The sequence below is a fragment of the Corythoichthys intestinalis genome, chromosome 13 (assembly GCF_030265065.1).
Source record: "Corythoichthys intestinalis isolate RoL2023-P3 chromosome 13, ASM3026506v1, whole genome shotgun sequence".
NCBI classification, from domain to species: Eukaryota; Metazoa; Chordata; class Actinopteri; order Syngnathiformes; family Syngnathidae; genus Corythoichthys; species Corythoichthys intestinalis.
In genome coordinates this window covers 39,366,360-39,388,805 of record NC_080407.1, presented here as the reverse complement: position 1 = coordinate 39,388,805, position 22,446 = coordinate 39,366,360, and the positions used below count along the sequence as shown (strand labels likewise).

The 22,446-nt window shown below is 41.7% G+C and overlaps 1 protein-coding gene and 1 long non-coding RNA gene across 2 annotated transcripts in view; both read left to right on the top strand.

Moving 5' to 3' along the window:
* LOC130927694 (E3 SUMO-protein ligase ZBED1-like) overlaps positions 1-22,446 on the top strand; it is a 287,791-nt gene that overhangs the window by 84,482 nt on the left and 180,863 nt on the right. The window lies entirely within an intron of this gene.
* LOC130927708 (uncharacterized) lies at positions 1,848-12,450 on the top strand. Its single transcript, XR_009066498.1, has 3 exons — positions 1,848-2,339; positions 11,770-11,815; positions 11,936-12,450. It is a non-coding gene; the product is annotated as an uncharacterized LOC130927708 (long non-coding RNA).

The following is a 22,446-nucleotide window of genomic DNA, read 5'->3' as shown; positions in this document are numbered from 1 at the left end:
TCACTATGAATATCCTGCAACTGTTTCTACTAGTTTGTTGAGGAAATCCCTGTAATATTTGTGGAAACAATTAAAAAAAAAAAATCAGTGTTAAAGTCCAAACAAAAAGACAGGAATGTGCAACAAAACAAAATGCAGTTGTAATATCCTCGGGAGATTACCTGAATATCTCTGCCAAATGTATTTGTTGTCCACTGCCCCGGATTAATGCGTTGCGCTCGATCACTATCAAAACGACGTCATCAGCAGTTAATGTCCTCTAACACGAGACAGATGTGTGCGCACACGTTTGCGCTTTTATATGACTTTAACATTTGGTAATAATACGCTCTGTGTGTACTATCGTCAATCGCTTTACATACGCATTTTTACATGGGCACTTTTAAGCGAACGCATTACGATGACTCAAGAAGTAACAACGGGAACATTTTTAAACAGGCATTTCACGGGGAGGCATTTCGACTCTTCGGCCAATCATATAGCGAGAATAAAGAACGTCACTGTCAAGCGCAGGCCCCTGCGAGTGGATAGTGAGGGGAAGAGGATAGTGAGCCTACACCAGCAAAGCGCTACAGAAAGTACGTGGCTGCTTATTCAGCTACATTACCCCTACGTAACAGGATGACTTTTTTTCCCTCATAGTAACAGTACGACTATAATCTTGTAGTCCTCTTTTCTTTATTTTGGCCTAATACTTTGTCGTACAAATCGGACAATGATGATTAGAATTCATTCATTCATTTTCCATGCCGCTTTTCCTCACGAGGGTCGCAGAGGTGCTGGAGCCTATCCCAGCTAACTCGGGGCAGTAGGCAGGGGACACCCTGAACTGGTTGCCAGCCAATCACAGGGCACAAGGAGACAAACAACCATTCACGCACACACTCATACCTGCGGACAATTTAGAGTGTTCAATCAGCCTACCATGCATGTTTTTGGGATGTGGGAGGAAACCGGAGTTCCCGGAGGAAACCCACGCAGGCACGGGGAGAACATGCAAACTCCACACAGGAAGGCCGAAGCCCGGGATTGAACCCTTGATCTTAGAACTGTGAGGCAGACGTGCTAACCACTCAGCCACCGTGCCGCCATGATTAGAATTGTTTGAGCTTTTAATAATTTCGGCCCTCGTGGATGAAAATCTCTCGGCTCTGCTTCGAATTTTAAAGTACTTGTGCGTCACTGTGCTTGTTAATTGTATTCATTATAAACAACTTGATTTTATTCAGTCCTCGCCTCCTCTCCCTTTGTTCAGAACAAGACGAATTATGATTATAATAACTCAAAACTAGGGTTGTAACTGAAACCGATACTTTGTTACCAAGTTGATTCTAAGATTCAGAAAATGTGACGGGACTGCTTTTTCTGCAATACCCGACGTATCGCCGCGCCAGATCTGGCCGCTTCTTTTGTGTGGCATACGAGGCTGCAGAAATTGCCCGACAAGCAGTCAATTGGGGTCAATTAGGGGTTATAAATGAACAGTTATATGGCAACCCACACTGTGCTAAAGAATGAGCAAAACGGTCAACTTATGCAACATGGTAGTGACATGTGCACTTACGTTGTTGTTGTTTTTTTTTATTTAATGTATTTTACTTTTTTTTTATTATAATTTTTATATTAATAATAATATTATTATTATATATTTTATTATATTTATTATTTTTATTTTTTTTATTTTTTACTTTTTCTCCAAATCTGTATACCTTTGATGTTGCCTTTATATTTCAAAAGAAAAAAAATCAAAATTGCCAGATTGGTCCCCTTTTTAGGACACCATAACCTTCATGTCCAAATTGTTGTTTTCTTCAACCAATTATAATCAACATTTTGGACCCAAAAATAATCAAAATTGTCAAATTGTCAAAATTTGTAATATTGATGTCCCATTGACAACCAAACATGCTCGACGAAACGTTTTCAAGCGTGATATTTACTACTGGTGTCAACAATAATCGATTCGGCGATGCATCCCGATGCGGGCCATGGACGATGCGATTCGATGCGGGCAACAAGCCGAATCGATTCAGCACATATTAAAATATATAAGTCCGTTCAAAAATCTTCCAGTGATGCAGTGATGCAATGGATTTGGTTTCCCCATTTGTATTATTATTCTCATGTTTACCTGTAGAGGGAGCTATTGTACAAGAAATGCAGGGGGGACGAGCAACCCAATTTTGCTTCCTCACGGGAGTAACGTCACAGACATGCGCAATTGCGCAGTGCCAATCGAGAAAGCAGAGAGAAGCAAGAGAGAAGAGGGAGTGCGAAAGATTATTGACGCACCAAAGACATTGAAAGCAGGCATATGGAGACATTTTGGCTTCTATGAGGTTGGTGTTGGTGTTATACTTATATAGCGCTTTTCCACCTTTCAAGGCGCTCAAAGCGCTTTACACTATCTCGCCATCCACCTACTGGTGACGCAGCTTGGTGGGAAACTTGACCAAACTTATGCGGTGTGTGTAAAAAAAAAAAGAAAGCCCTGGTCTCATTCAAAGCACTAATTAAATGCTGTGATGTTTTTTTTTTTTTTTTAATTTTTTTTATATATATATTACTATTTTCATTTGACTACAACCAGGAATGACACAAGAGCCTATAAAAAGTTGTTTAATGTCTGACCGCTTGTGTTGCCTCATGATTCACGAAAAATATGCTTTGGTTTAGCATTTTAATGCATCCCAGGCTTTAATGCATCGTGATGCATGGCCGAATCGAACCGAATCGAATCGTGGCCCTCTGAATCGAATCGAATCGAATCGAATCGAATCGTGGCCCTCCGAATCGTAATCGAATCGAATCGTGAGGGCAGTGCCGATGCACACCTCTAATATTTACTCAACTTGTTCGGATAAACAACAGAAAAAAATGAGGCCGAATAGTTTTATATTTGATCATTCAACAAAAAAAGCAGGTATGGTCAAAGGCAAGAATGCAAAAAAGTGGCTATATATACAAAAATATATATCATACATTATTTACGTATTTATATATAAACTACAATATAAAATTTCAAGATACTTTTCCTTTCAATGTGCAAAACAGGCCATAAAATGAAAACTATATACATTTTTTAGTCTTTGATTCCTCAGAAGCCTTGGTCGAACTGCCAGTGGTAGTTCCTCTGTGGTTGGAGACACAGGCCCACATTGCATGTCTCACACATCCAGGCAGTACTCCTCTGCAGAGTTGGCTGTGGAGATGCTGGAGCTGGAGATTCCAGTGTGGTCATAGACCGAAATCGCAGAGACCCAGCATGGAGCGCCAACTCTTACTCTCTAAGACATAGGTCAGGTAGAAGACGAGTACTTATTTAATTGCCATTTCATAGCACATACACAGTATATCTGTTCCTTATCACAACACAAACTGTAGCAAAGTAGTCGGAGGGGTGGGGGGTCAAACCTCGGAAAACCCATTAAATGCAGATAAAACTGCTTTTGGCACAGTTATACTTATGACACAAACACATGTTCATTTAAAATTGTATTTTTTTCAATGATTTGCAAAAATAAAAGACAACAGAACAAGCAGTAACCACAACCTCCATCTCCTAATTTTTCCCCACACATTTCCTAAATGCAAAACCTCAGTTTTACCTACTTAAGAACATTGGATGCTCATTATAATCGAGTACCGCACGTAACATGTCACCTTTGCTCATTAATTTTCATGTGAGCAACTGTTGCTGTGGGGGGAGTCAAACATGCATTTGTCCCTCATGCTAAATGTTGCATGTTTTTGTTGTTGTTGTATTTTATTATTTATTTGTTGTTGTATTTTACGATAGTATTGTTTCCTAAATACCGTTATGATATTGGTTAGTTTATTTTTATATATTTTTCTGCCTCTGTAGTTTTTTTGTTTTATGAATTCTCTATCCAATGTATTTTCCTTACAAACATTTTGTAATCCCTTGGTGAACCATGGTCAAACTTTGTACTTTCGTTTTCTGCTTTACCGTTATATTGGGCAGTTTTTATCATATAATGATGTGAATATATTAAAAAAACAGTTTCATATACACAGTCAATGTCAATTCCATTACATATATTTTCCCAATTTTGTTCCAGTAAATCATTTTTAAATGAGTCCAGAGTTTCCTCTATCCTCACTCGCCTTTACTTGACATTCAGCTCTGGCAAATTTCTTAGCTGGGTGCCGTTATAAACTGTAAAAACCGGTAAGTGATCACTAATATCGTTAATTAACAGTCAGCTTACTGCATTACTTTCAATGTCATTGGTGGATATATTATCTATTAAAGTAGCACTGTGGGTTGTGATTCGACTTGGTCTGGTGACTTTTGGATACAAACTCATACTGTACATGGTATTGATAAATTCATCAACCGATTGGTACTTGTTCGGATTGAGCAAATCAATATTGGACTCCCCACAAGTAAACACAACTTTTTGAATGGCTTTTGAAAACATTTCTCCTAGAGAGCCTGGTGCTCTATATACCGTATACAGCTGATTATGACATTAAACTCTCGGTTTAGACGGTTAAGTTCATAACCATCCAGTTCCAAATCCATTCCTTTATCTGCTTTGAGCCATGTTTCAGATATGGCAATTATCTTGAATGGTGTTACGTGCCAAAGACGGCTCGCGAAGGGCGTAACATAAAACAAGCCACACAAATGTACGAGTGGACACAAATTTATTTACAACAATCAAACTCACAATGAATATGTACAGAATGCCGACGAAGCGTGACTTCAGGGAAAGCCCAGGCCAAAACAACAAACAAAAGCAACTACACTTAAACCCCACCCGCTAACTAAACCCTGATCATGTAAAAGGAACAAAGAAAAGACTGTTTGTAACCCAGACCCGGCGGCATGGGCGGGCATTAGGGGGCCGTGCCCGGCCTGAGGGACGGCTGTGCCCGCCCTAGCTCGATTAAACTGTACTGTGTAATTTAAAAAAAATTTTTTTTTTTTAAATCTTCCACAAAGACACAAACACACGGGGAGAATGAACCCTATATTCCAGTGTTTTTCAATCGATTGTGACGCCGCCGCGAGAAATTATCCAATGTCGCTTTTTTTAACATCGTCGGGCAAAGTTGCAGTAGGAAGGAAGGAATGTGGAAAAAGTTCTCGGTTGTGTGCAGATGAGTCGTGTTGCGTTCAAGAACTGCTCGGATTTCTAGCCGTCAGCCGCCTTGCTCTCCGTAACAATGTGGACCCCAGCACTTCTACTGTTCATTATTTGACTCGTCAAGTGTCGATATATACAAAAGTGTCGTTTCCATTTTATCCATATGTGACGACCATTAATCCTCCCTCTTTGTTTTATTCCAACACATTATCGAGGACAGCTAGGAGGGAGATACCTAGAAATCCGAGCAGTTCTTGAACGCGACACGAGCGGCTATCAAGCGCCATGGCGCCATACAAGCTTAAACTCATCTCCAAATGAACCCCCGTCGCTTCAGAACAAGTCGATGGATTATTTTGTACGCCTTCGTGAAAACACAGAGAAATGGGCAACTTTTTTTAGGAAAACTACAAAGGTAAATAAGAACGCCCTGAAAGCCAGTTACTTTGTTGCTAAATCCCAAAAGTCCCAAACTGTGGCAGAGACGTTAATACTACCTGTCTGCAAAGCCATTGTCAGCGAGACGACCAGCCCTGATGTGCTTAAATGCATTGCTCAAATCCCGTCTGATAGTTTTTCAAGCTTAATTGCTAAACGTTTCACACTGAGTAAGTATAAATACTGAGGAATTATTTTATAATTAAATATACTATACAGAAAGTAATTTTGGAACATTTTGGTGTGGTATGCCGCGAGATTTTTTCCAACGTAAAAACGTCCCGTGACTCAGAAAAGGTTGAAAAACACTTCTCTCGTCATCCTATCTTGATCTGTCGTAACAATCAGAGCAGCGAATGTAGGCAATTTCTAGCCAATCACAGATAAGGGGGGCGGGCTGAGTAGCCGGTGTTGTGGCGAAAAATAGCCGCCCCGCGTGAAATGTCCCCCCCCCCCCGACGGGAACGCTTATTTATAACGCTTTATTGAGCGTTTATTTGATTTATTTGTTTATTTATTTTATTGTTGAGCGCCCACACGTCACTCGTACAGCTTTTTCTTACCAATCGATGGACATGGAAACGACTTTCTTATACAGTGAATACTGTATATGTATTATTTTACTCTGCTTGAACTAAATGTCATAACTGTGTGATATATCATTGAGATATGGTCGTGAAAACCTGTAGACTAATACATTTCTGTTCAAAGATGGTTTTGTGGCCCAGTCCACGATTTGTTAGTAAAATAAAGTACTAGTATTTTGTCTAATTTATTTATTTTAAAGTGATTTTACAGTCGTAAATCCATTACTGTAACGAGTCCATGAAAACATTTGATGTTTTCACCTCAATAAAGCATTATAAATAAGCGTTCCCGTCAGGGGGGACATTTCACGCGGGGCGGCTATTTTTCGGCACAACACCTGTTATTGTGTACTGCGATTGGATAGGGATAGCCCCGGTTACAGAAATGGCGATTGAGCGGCTCCTCCGTTGCTAATTCAAATTGGAATGGACATCCGTGTTTTTTTTTCAAGAAACTAAAGACGAACTCAAGCCATGACAAAGACGCGGCCGAAAGTCAACATGGAGGGATAGCGCTGCCATCTCCTGCAGTTTCACTGACTGACACTATCATCAGAAAATATAACGGGTAAAAACGCCACTGTTGCGGCTAAATTTACATTGAAGAAGTGTGCCCCCCCCAAAAAATGTAATGCCCCCCCTGTAATTTCTTTCTGCAGCCGGGTCTGTTGTAACCTAACTTCCTACTCTATGCAAAACAGGAGAAAACAGGTTGAACAGAAATGGCGACTTACCCTTACTTGCTTCAGTGCTCTTATTTACAGTGGTGAACAAAAACGATCCAATAATGAATAAACACAAAAGACATCACCGAAAAAGCGATAGTGTATCAGACTAGTGATCAAAATGCAAACGAGCGTGAATGGCGAGCAAATAGCTGGCGAGGAGGAACGCGACAGACTACTGTCAAATGCGACCTCCCAGAGCGTTGACAGCGGCAGGTTTAAGAAGCTTGGCGCCTTTTTCCGTGGCCAATCAGCGGCGGTGACGTCGTCGGTCCGTCCTGCGTCGATCAGCTGTCATCACAGTGGGAGGGGAAACAGCCAGCTGGTGGAGGCGGCGATCAGCTGACTGGAAGAGTCTCAGAAGTTAACTGTTAAACGGGCAGGGGCCGTCACAAATGGTTTTATAAATTGATTCAGATATTCTCTCATATTACTGAAGTTAGAATACATACAGTACCTCTGCTGTATTACTGATAATTTAATGTTCATTTTAATGGTAGAGTTGTACGGTTCCTCCATGTAATAGCCGCAGTTGATGTTGGTATTAAATAAGAAATCATCGTCTGGATCAATATCATACTCCAGATCCAGTGATTTATGTTTGATATATTGAAATGATCTGAGCTGTAGTTTCCCATGATCAGCAATCCTTTGGAATATATTCCTGTTGTCTCTAGATGGTGATGGGTGTGTCATGATGGTGTGTGTCTTCATACCTCACAGTCCATGTTGCTCATTCATACCTGACCAATACCTCCACTTAGCTTCCATGAAGCCGCCGGCTAACTTTTAGTTCCAAGCAAAAAATCCCGAACAAAGTGGGCGAAGATGTGACATCGAACTCCTGAAATTCCTTCCAGGGTTTTAAAAATGTCACAAGGAATTTTCGATTCCAATTGCAAAGGTCATCTTTCACAAACTGTCAAACGACTGTCAAGCGACTGTCAAACGACGATAAATTGGAAAACAAAGGCTACGTTCATACTGCAGGTCTTAATGCACGAATCCGATTTTTTCGGGTTTTTCCGACTCAAGTGAGGCATTAACTTGATGGCCTGAACAGGACAAGTCACATAGAAGTGGACTGTTTCAAATCCGATCTGGGTCACTTTTGTATGTGGTTTAAATCTGATCTGCGCCACTTTTTTCTAGAACGTCGCGGCGGTCTGAATTGGCAAGTCTCCCAAATCGGAATTCGTGCAGCAATGACGTCATCAGAGAGCGAGAGAGATGGCGCGCTACGGTAGCGGTGCAGCTGTCCGTTAGCGCCTAGCTTGCCTTGAACACTGCTTTTGGGGAAGGGTCGGGCTTGGCAACAGTCATAAAAAATTTAAAATGGGTTGAGGATAAGCCAGAGAATGATCGGTTTTCCCGCTGCTCTATATGAGCAATATTTCAAGATTGCTTACACGGCCGAGAGTCGGGGCAAACTGCCTGTATATGTGCGTGTGACATGCACGGACAGAGCGTGCATGCTATCGATCCACAGAAACTTTGAATATAAGGCTAAACCGGGATTATTTATGTCTGTTATTTGTGTCCTCTTTTTGGAAATCAAAATATGATCGCCCTGGAATGACGGATGACAGCCAGCATGTGTAGTCATTTGTTTTCATGCTTCTGCGCATGCAGGTCTACTTGCTCAGCCCGTGTAGGACTGTCGGATTAGTGCTCATGCTTATTACTCGAACGGTCTCAATGGACAAAGGCAGTGTGAACGGGCACGCCAAAAAAATATATGACAAAAAATCGGATTTGTGCAATGTTGGAATTCGCCTCCCCGGCCAAACCGCACAGAAATGACAACAACCGGGAAGACGGAAATTCCGCGCGTTCATTCCTTGTGTTAACCCTTTGTACTGACTCCATGTTTAAAAAGTTTGAAGGCTCGCCGAAAACAGGTTGACAATTTATTCGTCGACAATGTTCAAAAAACAAAGCAAAAACAGACGACGGAGGAGCAATGCTCGATCCAAAACAAGGCTACATAGAAAAGCTTCCGAGCAGCGAATAACGTTTGTTATCTCAGTGTCCAGTCTTTTTGAAGTCCGTGGTGGAGGGGCCGGCCGAAGGTGTTGCTTTGGGACCATCCCTCTGTAGCCGGATTTAGGCGGTTAGGTTCGTGCGTCGATGGGACGTGGTTGCCACAGCGACCGACGTTGATCTTGATGTCCCAGGCGCCCGCTATCAACTTTGTTATCCGGGCTGGCTCTACTTGTTTTAGGACAAAGCGCTTTGTCCTTGGAGTTTTGCTGGGAGAACTGATTGCAAGAGTTGGTGTGTCAATCTTGCTCGTGACGTACACGCTGGGCTTCTGTGATAAGACAGCGTTGTGTATGTATTCTGTTTCTTCTCATTAAACTATGGTGTGCTATTTATTTTATATTAGTAGTGCAGTCCTACAGTAAATATGAAAATGACACTATTCCCTGATTAATTATATAACGTGTGTTAGAGTAATGCAAACAGTTAGACGATGCCTACGAGAAACTGTACCATTGTTTCCCATTTCCCCCTCATGGGCCCGGATAAGGTGATTCACTTTACTGTGTCAAAGGGCATGGAGTAAAGTCTGCCTAAACTATAGATAGATGAATGCGTTAGACTAATGCAAACAATTATATGGTGTGTGCAATGACGGTGCCTATTCCTTTCATTCCCCCTCACAAGCCCTGACAGGGGATCGTAAAAACATTGATGCGGCCTTAGAACTTAGCTTTAGCAAGTGGTGGACAAAATTTACCAATTGATGAATAGTTTAAACAGGGATGGGCGACATTTGCAAGTCCCCCTCAGGACTCCTGTTGAATACTCTTTAAAACAATTTACTACCGCTTCAGAGGGTTAATCCTTGGTTGTCTCTGGTCCCATGGCTATAGGCATCAACTTACAGTGACCTCTTTGTACAGGTGTATTGAGAACGATTTTTTCATGATCAATTAGACGGGCTACCAATCTAGTCAGTCCTGTCGGTAGGAAAAATGAGATATACATTCAGTTAAATTTGGCCCCATAAATAAAAATAAAGTTTGTCTTTAGTTAGGAAAAATTAGAAACTCACTAAGCTAAATTTGATTCAGTAAATAAATACCCTTACATTAGGAAAAAGTGAGAACCATACTGAGTTAAAATTGGCCCAGTAAATTAAAATTCATACATTGGGAAAAAAAAGTGAGAAATGCATTGAGTTAAATTTGGCACAGTAGATTAAAATTTAAGTTCCCCTTCGTCAACTTCTGTAAAGTTAAGTTCAAACACCACCTGTAGTAAGAGGGAAATGTGCGCAGCCCTGAACAAAAAGGAACGCAACAGAGTACAGTGTGTCAAAAACCTCTGAATGTCTTTACATTTATGGCTTTTAGAGGAGGAAAAAAAGAACATTACTGACAAACTGCTACATCTAAAAACATAGTACAGCAAAACAACCATTCCCCCATTGACTAGAGAATGGTAAAAAAAAAAAAAAAAGCGGCACTGTACAAAAGCAGAATGTTGCAATACAGAAATACTTGGACACAATGAAACCCGAAACGCCAAATAAACATCTTCACCCCTTACCAGTTGTTGAAAATGATGGACACAGACGCCTGGAGGAAAACTTCATTCCACCCCAATTAAAGAAAAACTTTATTCCACCCCATTTGCCATAAAATGAATAAAATATCCTGATTAAAATTAAAAATAAAAAATAATAAAATTTATTTTCCCCATCCTAAATGACAAAAATGCAGGCTAAAGAATAAAAACTGAGACTTAAAAATGGCAAAAATCTACCGAGTACTATGATTAAGAACCTAACGAAAAAATAGTCTTCGAACAAAAATTCCGGGCCGGTCAAGGAATTTACAAAAAGGAATCTATTGTGATTGCGGACCTATAAAACAACCCAGTGAACTTATATGACATGTGTTGAGGAATTACAATACCCAAATGTGACTGCAAAAGACTGAAAAAATGTGACGGAAAAAATAAAACCCTACTACATAAACATGTGTATTCCCACCACTTACCAACAAAGTCAGGGGCACTTCTCCACAACACATTCCTAACAGCAATATCCGCATGTGAAATCAATAAAAGGGAAAAAAGGAAAGAAAATCGAAACCTTTTAGTGAAAAATAATATAAAAAAGAACAAGAATAAAATAGAAGAATAAACAAAAGCACTATAGCGACAGGGACCATGACGCTAAACCTATTTATTTCCCTAGTCAATTATCGCATCCTAGGATATGGGTCAAATCGGAATGGGAAAGGGTTAGATGTTACCTGTCAAGACAATATCATTAAGACAATCCATTAAATGCATTGAAACCAATTTATCATTCATATTGTAAATTCAAAATATCTAAAGAGCATGAAAAACTACTATCATAACTAATAGTATGGCTAATCCAATGATACTTAAACCAATCAATGAATTAATAGAATGAAAACTGATAGTAAAATTATCCCTAACACTTGGATAGATTAGACATTTAGATAGGCGTAAGGTAATACAAACCAGGCCATACCCGTTACCTCTATCCTTATTTTCTCCCAGTCCGGATCAGTCATGGTTGCCCCCCCCCTGAGTAGATCCCAGTGTAGCTGCAATCTGTTCAACTCAAAAGAATGCAGAGCCGCCAACATACTTTCAACCACTCACCAATTAAAGAATGGAACGAATCAGCCTATGTAAAGAACCCAAACAATGAGTTTGAAAGGAAATTTAAAGTGTCTAAAATATAATGTACCTACAGCAAAGTTAATCATTAGAAAGTGAAAATAAATACATCTGGGACTATGTGGTGTAATTAAAATATATCACGTAATCACGTGTTTTAGTTTTGCCTGATGCCTGTCGAGACGCCTAATGCAGGGTAATATCTTTAACATTTAAATACTCTATCAATCTCAAAAGGACCTGAAAACATTCAACGCAACGAAACACAGCATCGTCAGCTGGGGTGAGTATACAACTGTGCGGACAGCCGTGACGGCTGTCCCCTTGCGACGAACCATTATTTTGAAAGCACCTGTTCTCACACAACCACCAACTCATGGCTGGTGTGATGCTTTGTCCGCAGCCATAACCATGAGGGGATAGGTGAGGTCTGGAATCAAACCTTTGATCCTCCAACCATTGGTGACTTCTTCTACCACCCGCGCCACCGGTGGTCCGTGTCCAGGTGCGATGGCTCCGCATGTCACACCCAGCTCCAGCTCAGCTCGCGTTCAGAGTGAAGGTCTTCCCATCCTGTCAACATTACACATCTGGTGTTAAGGAGATCGATAAATAGAACTAAGGATAAAATGAAGAATAGCCTATTTGTCATACTTACTTATTATAACTGGGCATATTTGTAACCTTACCACCTGAAACATCCCAACAGCATCCGTCTCAAAACTCCAACATGTTATGTGGCAGATCATTATCCTTAATTCTTAAAATCTTTTGGGAAATAATGTGGTCAGGGAAAGTTTTAGATCGTTATAATTGCCTCTGCGTGCTCCTAAAATGTGGAGTGTTATTAAAGCAATGTGTCAAACTCCATATGTCTACATGAAATTATGAATAGTATTATGTTTATAATAATTTACTGTTTTGTTGGGCCTGAGAACTGTATGTTTAGAGTTGAACAGATTGTATAAGTCAATAAAAAATTTACAGTTGTCAGCATCCATATTAACTTTCAGAGACAATGTTATAAAATGATATTGGTGTTACCTTGACCCATCTATTCCCCTCTAGTCATGCCCACAATTGCAAACATGCTTGCAATTTTAAGCATGGCTATATCACTCATAGCTACTACTAAAAGTGCATTATGAATACCCAGTCCATGTTATCACCAATTTACATTAACTTGCGTGATACCCCAATTATCTAGACAAAATAAAAAAACGATCCCATATGGTGGTCTAAATACCATTATTTGAGATTCTAACTCTTCTTTGGAATCATTCCCTCCCCATTATAAACTTTTAAAAACAAACTTGATAAATAATATTGATCGTCAACGACCCTAGTCACAAGGAATCATTCCGTCGAAAGATGGGAGTTATACATTCATTACTACAGTGTAGAGGCGTGCGAAATTTCCGATTCTTAGATTATTCGCGATTCAGCCGTGGAAGATTCGAGAACGATTCACAAATATCCAAATTCCGATTATGGAATTATACCAGGTAAAGCGGGGACGCAATGAGGAACGGACCAAGGGTAAATATCATGTTCAACTCATGCCGCTAGATAAAAAAACAATTATACCTGACTGCGGCTGACAGCCGCTACAAACAACGCCCAGTTGCTAGTTGCTGCAAACATACGGCTACAGTAGATATCATATACATGTAGAACTAGATCCAAAATGACAGATGACATCAGTGTTAGAACATGTATTATTGAACAGAGATGCGAAATGACAGACTTTCCGGCGTAAGTAAACAGCCACCATCTTAAAGCAGGAGACCTCTCTAGAAGGCTCTGTTGGAGCGAACCTAATTAACTTTTTATCTAAAATACTCCTAAATCGGCAGAATCTTGTCTTGAATCTATCTTTAAATGATGAAATAGTGTTAAAACTTTGACAAAAGTCGACAGAAGGGAAATTATGGAATAACGGGACCAATTTTAAAAACTAACAGTTAATTCACAACATTAAATTAATTGAATGTAGTTTAAAGCTGCTGATACAGAATGGGGACTGGAGTTTTTTTAATTTACTGTTATTTTTGTATATTTGTTTACTGTTATATGTTAACTTGATACTGAAATAGTAGTTTGGTTTAGCCTAAGAGGATTTTTGAACAATTTTGGAACTAATGTACAAAACATTTAAAAAAAAAAAAAAAAGGAGGGGAGTGCATCAATAATCGTTTTATAATCGAATCGGAGCCTCTGAATCGTAATCGAATCGTTAGGTGCCCAAAGATTCCCAGCTCTACTACGGTGTGTGGTTGTCTACTCCAAGTTTGAACTTTTCACTGTTTACCAATGCAACAGTCAACACAAAAACATTTATATGTCTTAGGGCCCAAGTACACCGCATGCGTGATCGTTGCGGTTCCGGCCCGACTCCGGTAAAAAAATAGCGCCGGAGCAAATCCGTTCCCATTATATCCTATTGTTCAACGTGTACCGGCCGCGTCAGTGCTCTGGATTGACTACGAACCACCTCCGGCGTGCCGCATGCCCGCCGGATGTTATAGGCCAGGGGTTTTCAACCCAGTCCTCAAGGCACACTGTGGGTCCTGGTTTTTGTTCCAGCCGATCCAGCAGAGACAGTTGAACCAATGAGGCTTCTGCTAAAACAAGCCACACCTGACTGCAATCAACTGATTGCACTTGTAAAACACCAGATTGGGGAAAAAGTGTTGTCATCTTGTTTGGTAAGAATGAAATCCTGCACCCACAGTGTGCCTTAGTGGAATAGGTTGGGAACCCCTGTTATAGGCTATTTTCTATTTTTGCTGGACACGCATCCGACAAAATGGGCGGAGCTGGGCCTGACGTCAAAAGCCCAGGTGCCTAATCACGGTTTAAACACGAGAGAAGATGGATGATGACCGCTTCATCATGGAGGTGGAAAGTCACAAAGAGATCTACGATGCAGCAGATCGTTACTATAGGGACAGCATTAAAAGCGAAACTGCAAAGTGTCCTATTATGTGTGTTTTTCTGGCAATGATATCAAACACACGACGTGCTAAGCAGAAAAAAAAAAAAAAAAAAAGCGTATCTGGAAGTGGTTCCACTGCAGAAATTCTCGTGCCCGGCGCAGTCGAGGGGGAAAAGTACGAAAGAGAAAAAAGAGACACCCACAAGTTTCGACCTGGTGGTCTATTCAAGACGTTTCTCTTTCTTTCCTACATTTCACTTGACCCTTCGTAGAAAAAACAGCAGTTTGCGCTGGGCACATGAATCTGCAGTGTTGAGACACCAATTCCAAGTACGCTGTTTTTTTAGTTCGTGTCGTATATAATTCGCTATCCATTTTATAAATATGACAGATTATTTATCAGTTGTTTAAAACAGCTCTATGAGATGTTATGTGCCATAAATTTTAAATGTACACAAAGATATTAACGCACCGACACAACCAAGGGCATAATAGCGCCCCCCACCCACAGAACCCTGATCTCAACATGATGCAGTCAATCTGGAATTAAGAGACAGACACAACTAAAATATTGTAGCGTCGCCGGTGTTGTGCTGACGGGGGCTGTCATCGGTGGGTTAATTTATGCACCAACGCGGGGCTGTCATTGGTGTGCTGGTGCACCAGCGCGACGCTCCGATTGGTGGACTAGATAGCGTCAGTGTAAATACTGTAGTTGTTGTTTTTGCATTGGTGAGGCGGCGTGAAGTTAGTAAAGAAAAAGAGGAAAAAGGCGTTGAAGCTAGTGTGTTGTTTTCGCGGCCAAACTTCCGCTTAGCAAACGTTACAATATCAATTTGCAAGGAAAAAAATGTGCTCTCTTTGTTTCTCTGATGAGTACAGACTCCGTGTGTTTGTCATTGTTTTAAATGGCACATTATCGCGGGGAAGGAGACGCCACGTCACAAATACCTTACAAAGATTCGGCAATCCAGCGCTGCTCCGCCGCTCCAAGTTTGGCTGTTTCCAAGTGGCTCAGACGATTGTTGTCGGTCCACACAATGCAGTGATGGCCCCAGAGGTAATCTTTAAACTTCTCTGCCATTGCCCACTTCATGGCAGCCATTTCCAATTTCATGGAGCTGTAGTTTTTCTCAGCATGATGGAGACTGCGACTGGCATAGGCCACAGGCCTTACTTTTTTATGTTTTTGTCTATCTGATGACATTGTTAAAAAAACTAATAATCAGATTTCATGTTCATTTTGGCATATCCGGCAGCTCTCGTGCATATAAAATAATAATATAAAAACGTTGGGGGGAAAGAAGGAGATGAGTCGTTGATGGCTTTCTCCACTATATTGTGGTAACAATATGAAAACAAAATAATAGCGGACTGCCGCCACATTCGACCGCGAAGTTTTGCTTCTCGCTGATCCCCTCCTCGCCTCCTACTACTCCAGCGTCTCTTAAACGGTTTGTGCATAGTGTCTAGTTATGAGCTTTTTGTTTACAAATGTATCGAACACACGACGTGCTGACAACTTTGCTTCTTTATTAACACATGGAGCTAACAGTACGAACACAGCTTGGGGCTCTCGGCAGGAAGTGGCGTCTAATGGCGTGAAGAAATGTAGTTTTTTCACACAAGCGAACAGATTACAAAGCACCACTTCAGTGTTGTCCCGAGACTACATTTCCCATGATTCACTGCGTGACCTGCGCGCTCGCTGATTCGCTGCCAGACATTAAAACCAACATGCTTGTTGCTGTCACCTGTCAGCAGCTCTCGCACGTAAAACACAAACTAGAAGGCTATCAAGCGATCACCGTGAAAGAAACGCTGAACTGTACAAATGCAATGCAATGCTTGAAGCATGAAGGTGGAAATACCTAATACAAATACAAATAAATGTGCACAAACTCACTGGCGGTGTGTGTCTCTTACGGCAACGTGACTGTGAATTACCGTGACGCCGACCCGCTTATAGAGCCTACCCACGTACCACGTGCTCGCTGTATGGTTCCGCCCACTTGTCCGTCATTTTGACTCTGTATTAGCATAGTTTTCAATTGATGGCGGAATTTAAAATGCATTTCATGGAAGACCCGGTACTTTCTGATGCCGCAAACTCACTGGATCTGTTGCATAAAAGGCGTTATGAGGAAAAGCTTCGTTCTATACAGTCGCCAGATCCATATTTGATGCCCAAATCGATGTTTTTCGACCCACTGTCTTCGCCCTGTCTGCCTGACATCTGCTACGCAGATATTTACAATTATCTTGTCCACACCAAATCAGCCTATTCTCACGAAAATATGAAAAACTTCAAGAGCTTGGAGGCTTATAAATACTTCGTTGCTGGTTGGGTGAAACAGGTCCTCGTCCACGAAAATTCGGCAGGAATCTATCTTGTGCTTGGAAAGGTGAGTTACGAAATTTTCAATTCAAAATCTTTTGTTATTGCTAACATCCACTGTCAAGTCTAATGTATTTCATGTCGTTTGTCAATGGAGTTAAGGCTTTTAATGTTTATATGGTTTAGCGATAGCACTCTCACTACATACATACGTGTATGTTGTCGGCGATTAGCCTAGCAATGATCTTAATTGTGGTTATTTGTCAGCCCCGTAGACGAGGCCAGTTTCTTTCACTTGGTACCAGCTAAATATTATTCAAAAAATAACGATGGTGGAAGAAAGGGAAGTCACAAACATCTTGAATTTGAAACTATGTCGTACTACGTCGTATGTTGTCGGCGATTTGCCTCGCAGTGATCTTAATTGTGGTTATTTGTCAGCCCCGTAGACGAGGCCAGTTTCTTTCACTTGGTACCAGCTAAATATTATTCAAAAAATAACGATGGTGGAAGAAAGGGAAGTCACAAACATCTTGAATTTGAAACTATGTCGTACTACGTCGTATGTTGTCGGCGATTAGCCTAGCAATGATCTTAATTGTGGTTGTCAGGCCAAAACCCTCTAAATATATATTAAATGCATCTTACCGGACATGAAATGACTACTACATAGTCTGTGGTGATTTTTTGGTGTCCAGTTTTCACGTCGAATTGCAGCCGTCCATTTCGCTCTCCTCTTTGGATCCCTCGGAATACGGTAAAACTTCAAGTCTTTCCTTCCATCTTCTCTGTTAGTGCAACCAACAGCCACACACGCCTTCACCATTTTGATTATGAATGTTAAGGAGCAGAAAAACACGCCGTAAATAGGAGAAATATACGTAGCCGTAACAGGTTAACACTATGTTTTGACGGACAAGTGGGCGGAACCATACAGCGAGCACGTGGTACGTGGGTAGGCTCTATAGACCCTACTCACCTACGTCACAAAATGGGCGTGTCGCTGCTTCCGGCCACCATATTGTACCTCTTTTTCAGACTTATTCTCATTGATTTCAATTAGTCGAGCTAGTTATAGAGCAATTCATGGAAGCCCCGGTGTTATCTGACGCTGTAAACTCATTGGATCCGTTGCATAAAAGGCGTTACGTGGAAAAGCTGCAGTTTATCCATTCGCCAGATCCGTATTTGATGCCTAAATCGATGTTTTTCGACCCGCTGGCTTCGCCTGACATCTGATACCCACACAAAATCAGCCTATTCTCACGAAAGTTTGAAAAACTTTAAGAGCTTGGAGGCTTATAAATGCTACGTTGCTGGTTAGGTGAAACACGTCCTCGTACACGAAAATTCGGCAGGAATCTTGTGCTCGGAAGGTGAGTTACGAAATTTTCAATTCAAAATCTTTTGTTCTTGCTAACATCCACTGTCAAGTCTAATGTATTTCATGTCATTTGTCAATGGAGCTAGGGCTTTTAATGTTTATATGGTTTAGCGATAGCACTAACTACATACATACGTGTATGTTGTCGGCGATTAGCCTAGCAATGATCTTAATTGTGGTTGTCAGCCCCAAACCCTCTAAATATATATTAAATGCATCTTACCAGATATAAAATGACTACTACATAATCTGTGGTAGTCGTTTGGAGCCCAGTTATCTCGTCGAATTGCAGCAGTCAATCGCTCTCTCCTCTTCGTGTCTCTCGGAATACGGTAAAAATTCAAGTCTCTCCGTCTATCTTCTCTGTTTTTGCAACCGACCGCCACACACGACTTCACCATTTTGAGTATTAATGTTGACGAGCAGTAAAACGTGCAATAATAGGAAGAATTTACGAAGCGCTAATGCATTTCTATGGCGAGTATGCGGACATCATGGCGCGGGGGCGTGGCTGTGACGTCACGTGAGTAGGGTCTATAGACCCTACTCACCTACGTCACAAAATGGGCGTGTCGCTGTTTCCGGCCGCCATACTGTACCTCTTTTTCAGACCTATTCTCATTGTTTTCAATTAGTCGAGCAAGTTATAGAGCAATTCATGGAAGCCCCGGTGTTATCTGACGCTGTAAACTCATTGGATCCGTTGCATAAAAGGCGTTACGTGGAAAAGCTTCAGTTTATCCATTCGCCAGATCCGTATTTGATGCCTAAATCGATGTTTTTCGACCCGCTGGCTTCGCCTGACATCTGATACCCACACAAAATCAGCCTATTCTCACGAAAGTTTGAAAAACTTTAAGAGCTTGGAGGCTTATAAATGCTACGTTGCTGGTTAGGTGAAACACGTCCTCGTACACGAAAATTCGGCAGGAATCTTGTGCTCGGAAGGTGAGTTACGAAATTTTCAATTCAAAATCTTTTGTTCTTGCTAACATCCTCTGTCAAGTCTAATGTATTTCATGTCATTTGTCAATGGAGCTAGGGCTTTTAATGTTTATATGGTTTAGCGATAGCACTAACTACATACATACGTGTATGTTGTCGGCGATTAGCCTAGCAATGATCTTAATTGTGGTTGTCAGCCCAAACCCTCTAAATATATATTAAATGCATCTTACCAGATATAAAATGACTACTACATAATCTGTGGTAGTCGTTTGGAACCCCGTTTTCTCGTCGAATTGCAGCAGTCAATCGCGGCCTCCTCTTCGTGTCTCTCGGAATACGGTAAAAATTCAAGTCTCTCCGTCTATCTTCTCTGTTTTTGCAACCGACCGCCACACACGACTTCACCATTTTGAGTATTAATGTTGACGAGCAGTAAAACGTGCAATAATAGGAAGAATTTACGAAGCGCTAATGCATTTCTATGGCGAGTATGCGGACATCATGGCGCGGGGGCGTGGCTGTGACGTCACGTGAGTAGGGTCTATATGCACATCCACTCCTCTTTCCCGATTGACATTGGATTAAGCCTTTTGGACAAGATCGTAGATGACGCACAATTTGAACACGCTTAAACTAGCGAACGCAACAACAACTATGATCGGAGATTGCCACGAGTTAACTTTCGGCTAACGTAGCTAGCTTATACTGTTCATTCCACAACAGTTGGCAGCTCTGCTTTCACAAAGTCACCAGTCATCTATCCAAAAATCACACTTACTTTTCGGCAAATCCTTGATCATAAGCAGACCGGTTAAGGAAGCAGGCATCTTCGCAGTGTTTGCAGCAGAGAACACTACTCGATGATGGCGTGAAATTCATTCGCTTCGTGAATCGTGAGAACGAAAGATGTCCATTTACATGCCCTGCTATCCTTTGGCCACTCAAACAACTTTTCGTTAGAGTGAGAACAAAACATCGCCACACACCACCGTGGCATCTTACCGAGAAACAATGCAACAAACAATACTGTTCTATGGCGGACTTCCCTCGTACTTCTAGGTCATTTCCGAAGATTGCCGAAGAAAAGCATTTTCGTTGTCAAGGGCGTTGCTATGGGTTAAACAAATGTAACCCCTGTGTCAGCGCCGCCCCGCGTTCCGCTCCCACCTCTGACTAGGCCGGGACGCGAACCCGCGCGCCAACGACGCTTCCACTCGGCAGGCAAGATCGGTAACCACTACACCAATAAGCTCGAGCCAACGGCGAAGCCGCTAGCGTCCTTACATGAAGGAATCGGCAGGGAGGTTTCCACGCTCCACATGGACTCGCGTGTACCCGTTACACTCACCCCCCCGAAACCTTCGCTGCCGATCCGGGTACACGGCACCATTGTAACCCCTGTGTCAGCGCCGCCCCGCGTTCCGCTCCCACCTCTGACTAGGCCGGGACGCGAACCCGCGCGCCAACGACGCTTCCACTCGGCAGGCAAGATCGGTAACCACTACACCAATAAGCTCGAGCCAACGGCGAAGCCGCTAGCGTCCTTACATGAAGGAATCGGCAGGGAGGTTTCCACGCTCCACATGGACTCGCGTGTACCCGTTACACAAAGAATCTGGAAGGGTTGTGTTAAAAAAATAACGAAAATATGCTTATAATTGTTTAGCCATTGATATTCAAAAACATGGTTGGCCAACCTTACTTCACATTTCCACTTAAACAGCATGTCCGCCGCACATCTGCCGCACGTGCACGCACGCACGCACATATGCACGTGAGGTGATAAATCGCAGCGGGAAAATTACCGTTTTCATTTTCATTAGCCGTGCGACAAATGGAATTGTTGCATATCACGACAGGCTTAGTCAGAATTGAGAACCTAGATCACAGATCAATTTTCACTGTCCATGGATTACATTCAAGATGGAAACTGTGTCGGGTCTGACATTTTACAATGTTTTCGGCATTCATTTCCGTACGGAAAAGCCGTTCATTTGCTGCCCTACGCGCATACACGATATGCAGTCGGGCAAATAAGTGTTTAGTCAACCACTAATTGTGCAATGTCTCCCACTTGAAAATATTAGAGAGGCCTATAATTGTCAACATGGTTAAACCTCAACAATGGACCAAGTCGGACATCCGGGGATTTATGACATCACCAGCCAAAAGATAGCGTCGCCATATTGAAAAGGGGCCAAAAGACGAGTGCTCTGTAATGCATTCTAATACAAACATGCTGGACATTCTTCTTTTTTGCGGTCTTTTTTGTCTGTCAGAATGAGAAGAAGTTGTTGTGTTGCGGGTTGTCACAGAAGGAAGAGTTCGGAGCCGCATTTAAAGTTCTTTATTCTTCTGCGCGAGAAGAAAAGGAGGACTAAATGGTAAAGCCATTAATCGAGGAACAGTAAGAGAAGATGGTTCCGTGGACCATTCTTGCCTGTGGGCCGTGGCAACCTAAATCCAGGCACGTTTACGTTTGAAGCCTGCATTTTATTACTGGTGAGTAAACTTAAATCGATTTTGTTTGCCCCAAGTCAATCGGTATGTTATTGGCCTGGTGGGAATTGGTTATTTTGCTGTGATGCACTGCGTTCTTGCCTCATGACAACCCCATTTAGTTCTACTACAACGATTCACGGCTAAATAACGCTTGGAGGCGAATTACCGGTCACAGCAGAAATAATCACTTCCTAAATATACTACCAACTTTCTCAGTTCCACACAGTACATATTCCACGTATTATTGTAAGTCATTATTGTGGTCCCAAATTAAAAATCGTCATGTTTTTCCTAGGTGATAAGGTCAACATGGAGAGCCACCCAGATTATGTACCCTCCATCTTCCAAAAGAAAGAAGATAAATCCAGTACTGGCTCGTTGTGTAAGGTGGCACGATTTGAGAGAGCATCACGGAGATCTCAAACTGCTATACGATTACTATATCATGCATATAGGCTTGCCACCTTTCAGAAATAGAAATAAGGGACGCCCCCCCCTCACGCCCAAACCCGTGCAGGCATGAAAAAAAAGGGACATCCCAAAAACTCCTAAAATGCATAGAAATGCATCTATTCAAAAATATTCCATCTTGGTTCAATACGGAACGCAAATTTTAATTCCCAATTCATAACTCTTCTTTATTTTAAGGGGCAGGTGGCAAGCCTATGCATTAAAGTTATACAGGATCGTGAAGTAATTTTATTTTATTTCTTAATGCATTACAGTTCCTGGCGGATGTCAGCCCTTGATGCTCCGCCAAAGAGCATCATTCAAAGCCTGCCCATCTACCACTTTGAATGAAAC